This window comes from Lactuca sativa, chromosome 4 (assembly GCF_002870075.4).
Source record: "Lactuca sativa cultivar Salinas chromosome 4, Lsat_Salinas_v11, whole genome shotgun sequence".
NCBI lineage: Eukaryota > Viridiplantae > Streptophyta > Magnoliopsida > Asterales > Asteraceae > Lactuca > Lactuca sativa.
The window spans coordinates 151903306-151909905 of record NC_056626.2 but is presented as its reverse complement, the minus strand read 5'-3'; positions in this window follow the sequence as shown (position 1 = coordinate 151909905).

The following is a 6600-nucleotide window of genomic DNA, read 5'->3' as shown; positions in this document are numbered from 1 at the left end:
GATCGAAGCATATTGATTTTCCTTCCCAATTGATTCTCCATTTCATTCTTGAACTCTTTGAACTTTTCAAAAGTTTCTGACTTTTGCTTGATTAAATAGATATACCCATATCTACTATGATCATCGGTAAAAGTCACGTAGAAGCGGTTCCCATCCTTCATGGTTGATCTAAACGGTCCACATACATCGGCATGTATTAGGTCGAATAGACCCTCACCCCTTTCACACGTACTCGTGAATGGTGATTTAGTCATCTTTCCAAGTAAACAAGACTCGCATGTGTCATCTTCCCTAAGGTCGAATGACTCCAACACTCCATCCTTTTGGAGTTGGGCTATGCGTTTCTTGTTGACATGTCCAAGACGACAATGCCACAAGGATGCTATATCCATACTAGTGGAAGAATCTATATTCAAAACATCATTTCCTAAGTTATCAATAATCATAACAGTTTCATAAATTCCATTACATGGTATAGCTTCAAAGTAAAAGACACCATTTAGATAAGCCAAAATAGAACCATTCTCATTATTAAAAGAAAATCCCAAACCTTGTCTAAACAAACCATGAAATGAAATGATGTTTCTAGCCATTTCTGGCGAATAGCAACAATTGTTCAAATCTAAACATAAATTATTCCTAAGAACTAAAGAATACACTCCAATCTTGGTCACAGGCGACGATCTTCTGTTCCCCATGATTAGATTGATCCTTCCTTGCTCCACATCCCTACTTCTTCTTAGTCCCTGCACATTTGAACAAATGTGGTAACCACAACCGGTATTAAGAACTCAAGAAATAGCATGATTAGAATCGTTAGATTTAATAGTGTATATACCTACGAAAGATGGCTTGATCTTTCCTTCCTTGATGGCTTGCAGGTATTCTGGGTAGCTTCTCTTCCAATGTCCTATCTTGTGGCAGTGGTGGCACTCTACCTCCTTCGGGTTAGGGCAGGGCTTAGCGGGATCAACTTTGGTCCCACTAGAAGAGGCACCATCGCGGGCTTTAACCTTGCGATAGTTGTTAGACGAAGCCTTCCTCTTCTTTCCCTTTCCTTGACCAATAGCCAAGACAGGAGCAACGGGTGGATTAGGAGTTGGTGCAACAGACTTGTCTTTGAAGTTGCTCTTAGTGACCCTCAAGAGACCTTGGAGTTTGCTTAGGGTGACCTCCTATTTGTTCATGTGGTAGTTCATCCTAAATTGATTGTACATCAGAGGCAAAGAGTGAAGCACCATGTTGATCGCCAAGTCTTCCCCAAAGTCAACATTTAACTTGCGAAGGCGGTCAAAATACCTTTGCATCTTTTGCAGGTGCACGGTAAGAGATTCTCCATGACCCATCTTAGCGGAAATCATATTGGTGAAAATCTCATAACGCTCTTGTCTCGCGTTTTGGTGGTATCTCTCCAATAAGTGTTGATGCATCTCGTACGGGTACATGTCCTCGTAGGACTTTTGGAATTCAGAGTTCATGGTGGCTATCATGATGCAATGTACCTTCGTTGCATCTCGCTCATGAGCTTCAAAAGCGGTAATTTCAGCCGGAGTAGCGATTTCAAGGTTAATCTTCACGAGCTTCTCATCGAGGACATACTCATTATCCTCATAGCGAGCAATGGTGCGAATGTATCTTATCCATTCGCAAATGCTCATCAACGTGAAAGAACTAGCAACAACGTTGTTTGCGTTCGACATCTACAAATAGAAAGGACAAAGATAGATTAGAATATGAATCCCTAATTATCACCCAATAAGAAAAATTAGGGCTAGGATCCAACAACAACATTTACATATTAGAAAAGGGATGCCGTAGTCTAACATGCAAATAAATTGAAGGTAAGTGAATGACGATTCACTAATTCTCCACCATAAAACCTAACTATTAGTGCTAAAATGTATTGAGAATTACTAGGTTTGCATGAAATTCATTGAAACTATTCAATGGCATGTTTAAATCTCGATATGTCCCTCTAGTTTGTGACTGGGATACCGAGGATCACAAAGCAGGTGTGAATTACCATGCAAATTCACATGGTGCCTTCATTGTAACGATCACCTATTCGATGTGCCGATAAACCACACACGCTCCATCGAACTATGATAAACAATGAATCACCCTTTGCCACCTTTGCTTAGAACCAATTAGTGTGCCGGTAAACCACACACGCTCCACGAACTTCTTTGCAAGGGTGCAAAGTGTAATTTCATGGGATTGCATCAATTCACTTTTCCTAAAGTAACTAAGATTGGGAAATTTTAAAATATGTGTAGTTACTTTGTATTTCCTATTATACTTTTAATGAGAGGATGAGGTTGCCCTATCCTACCCGTTCGGCTAACGACCCTCCACCAATCAAGCAAGCGGTGGGTGTGAGTGTACACCCATTAAGCGCCATTTTATAGGCCGCAACCTTATACCCACCTTATATATCGGCTTCGTGAATGAGACCTACTAACGGTAAGACTAGCATTTTAGTTATATATATATATATATATATATATATATATATATATATATATATATTAATCTTGTAATATTATATTAGTATAGGGTTGTATTTTAAACATTTTAAAATCTAGGGTTTGAAATTTAAATTGTCTAAATTAAAACTTTTAATCACAAAATATAAATTTCAAAACTTGAGGACTAGTTTTAAACATTTAAAACATGGAAGATCAAATAACAAATAATTTCAATTAACAATTAATTTCTTAATTATCTATATTTGATTTATTTAAGATTTCTTGCAAGATAATTACCAAAATAATCAAAATAATTAATTAATTATCATATAAGGAAATTAAATATTTTATTAGTTGATAAATATCTTTAATTAGATCAAGATAATAGTCATATATATCAAAAAATTGGATTAGGGTTGATCTAATATGATTAAGGTAAGTTTCCATAAGATAATCATGAAGAAATCCCAAATCTGGCCATTCCTGACGCTTGGACTCGCCGAGTGCACCAAGGGACTCGCCGAGTCAAGCCAACTCGCCGAGTCCATGACTCAGAAACACAAAAATCAAATTTTGCAGTTTAGTTTCAGACAATTAAGCAACAATTTAATGAAAACCAAGCTAGGCTCTGATACCACTGATGGGTTTTAGCCATAAGAACTTTCCTATGTGCGCATGCAAAACCCTAATGCTTGGATCTAGGCTTTCTAATTAAACATGCTTTGAATCCAAGACTTCTAATGACTATTTAGGTGTAATAACAATATTGAAACAGATCTAGAATCATACCTTTGAATTCCTTGTTGATCTTGTTGTCTTGGAGCTTCTAGAGTCACAATTGTCACTCCTATAATGGCTTACAAACACCAAATAGCAAGGAGGATGATTTGGGATAGAGGAGAGGGGAGGAAATCAGCCAAGGTTTCTATACTCTTGATCAAGTTCCGATTTCCTTATGCCATAGGGTCTATTTATACTTGTAGACTCCTTAAGGGTTACAACCTAAACCCTAATTGGATAATCTTCTCTTAAAGCTATCTAAATCCATTCCTTAGATAACTCTTGGATGATTTGAGCTATCCTTTAGCTTCTAGAATCCGTCCAATCCATATCTATATGGATTTACAGTCTAAAGTTTAACTATCAAACAATTGACAGTTTATACCCTCTTATTTAATTAATCTCTTTAAGTCACCAAATTAATTCCAATTAATTCTATGACTTATATTAATCAAATAACAATATATTATTCTTTATATTATTCTCATATTATCATAATAATATTTACTCTCTCTTAATAAATCATCCTATCAAGTTGCTATGGTGAAGGCAACCCAAAAGGACCATGCACAACCGGATCAAATACTTACCTGATATAGTTGCAGCCTTAGACACTATTCCAACACTTCCTCTATCCATCTGTCGTTCCCATTGTTGGGAAAGTATGGGTCTCCGGGTAAATGGAATCCGACCATGTCATTTTTGCAAGAATAGAGGTATAAGAGACGCATAAAGAATCTAGGATTATGGTTCTATAGTATCATAAAATACTCCTATAGTTTTGTAAACTATATGTTTGACTCAAGATTTTCTTTGTTTGGGGTGCTGGTAAGTTTTAGAGTTGTTCACCACGAGTATTCCCTAGCACATGTTAATCACATCTCAGATAAATATAGTTGATCATGCTATATTTATCCAAGATCGAATTACTTACCACCTAGGCCTACTCGTAGTTTTCAATTTATCTTATTACTTTTGTATTGTTCTTGTTATGACACCATCCTAGTATGTAGGCATGTAGTTTTACTTTATTGAAAATATCATTATATACTTATAAGTATACTTATACAAAATGTTTTCAGACAGAGTGTTTTTGTCCCATTGTATTTATAGTTGTATATCTTACATTGTTTTCTATACTTAGTTCACTATAAACAATACTCTAATACCAATCTGTCACACCCCCAAACCAGGATGGCGGAAACATCTGAGGGTTGATGACTTCATGAGCATTTTTAAAACATATTGAATAATGGTGATCAAAGAAAATACAACCATCGTAAATATAATTGGTAATATTACATTGTATCCGAATATTATATGTTTCAAAACAATTAATTTATGATAACAAAATAAATAGAGCGACGCTGTAACGTCCCATCCTCAAAAGTCCTGTGATTACCTGTTTAATGATTTCCTGAGAATACAAGTAGTTTTGAAAGTGTCAACAATTAAGTTGGTGAGTTCATAAGAATTTTGTATGTGAAAAATCTGTAACTTTTCCTTTTAAAATGATATTGTATGTTTCCAGAAAATCCAATATTTTCTTAAAAATGAGTTGTAATCTTACAAACCCTCACACCAAAAATGTATAGGTATTGATGTAATTAAAATCGGATTATGTAGTTTTAATCTTATATAAAACCATTTGAACACAAGTTACTCTACAAACCAAATGAATTGTTGATTCCCCATGTGAGTTATTACAAGCATGCTAAAACCATAGTTGCCCGCAAAGACGATCTTCAGGCATCGGAATTTTAGACAATTGTCACCCCAGACATGCTGGTCTAGCCGTAGCTAGCAGATGTGGTACGGGATTGTCAGTCCCGTATAGATCTATAGACAAGTGTCACGCTCTCTTACCCAGATTTTGGTTATAATTCAGGACTTTAGTGTGTACTCTGGTGGGTATGGTTAAGGCTATGTATCACATAATTGTACAAACAAGTTTACGTATAGTGTAATGAAACCCCATTTCTTAAATGAAAATACCCCTTTTCCATAGTATTTACATAGTGTATAATAATTATACCCTTATATAATTATTTGTTTAGTCTCAAAATGGTAAAACAGTGCTAATGACCCATAAACTATACCCATAATAGTTTATCTTAAATGTTTTGTTGTACCTATATACACACACACACACACACATATATATATATATATATATAAGATAACTTTTTTAGATGTTCATAAAATTTATATTGTACATCTGGCATAGGTATACGAACTATTTGTACGATAAAACCAGTTTTCCGCTTTTTTTAGACTTTTTATCTTACTAACCGTTAATTATTGAATTATAAACTTTAAGCAATTTATTTTTACCTTTTTATAGAGGTGAGGTCAAGCTATCCTTATATGATTAAAATCATATTTTAGGTCAAATCTCACAAAATTGGTGCCATAACCTTGTCATGACCTTTTTTGCTAGAAAACCCTCATAGTGTTCATAAAAACTATAGTTTTTATAGTTTTGCTTTTATGACCCTATTTATATGGCATATTCATAATCATTTTTCATAGTTTTGAATTTTAAACAAACATACCACATATAGATACTCATAAAACTAGGTAATAACATTATTTCATGCAAATAATACTTTTATCCAACATAAAGAAGAAGCATGCATAATAACTTGTGTTATTATAAAAGTTTACTTGTATTCCCCCCCCCCCCCCAAAAAAAAGAAAGAAAAAACTTGTATAAAACAAAAAATGAAGGGGTATGAACTCACCTTGAGTGTGTTTCTTGGTGGATAAAGATGTGAAGATGAAGGTTTTCAAGCTTAAAATAATTGAAGACACTTGAAGAGTACTTAAAGATGGAATTACCATATGGATATTCACAGATGTTAATGTGTGTAATTTTAACAAAACTATTATATTTATGTGTAGAATCAATAGATTAGTGAAGAAAAGCTCACCAATAGATGAAGAACCAACTTATGGATGATAAACCTTAAAAGAACTTAACTTCTTATTGAAGATGAAGAAGAGTGAAGAAAATTGGAGTGGGGGAGGGGCACTCTCTACCGAGAATAAGAAGTTTCGGGGTAGGAGAGGGGTGGGGGGTAGGGGTAGGGTATGGGGGAGGGTTAAGGTGATATGGTATGTTTTACTGAATATAATATTCAAGTGTGGCTTTTCCCTTTAAATAATTTTTTTAATTAAAAAGAAATGGGTAGTTTCATAAAAATTGGTGATTTTTATAAAAGGTGTGGTAAAAGGATGTATGTTTACTTAATTTGAACAAGATAAATTCAAATTATTGTAGAAATCATTATTATCAAAAATATTAACACCTTTCACAAAAGTTAGGATAATTTCCAAGTTCTTTTTGTTA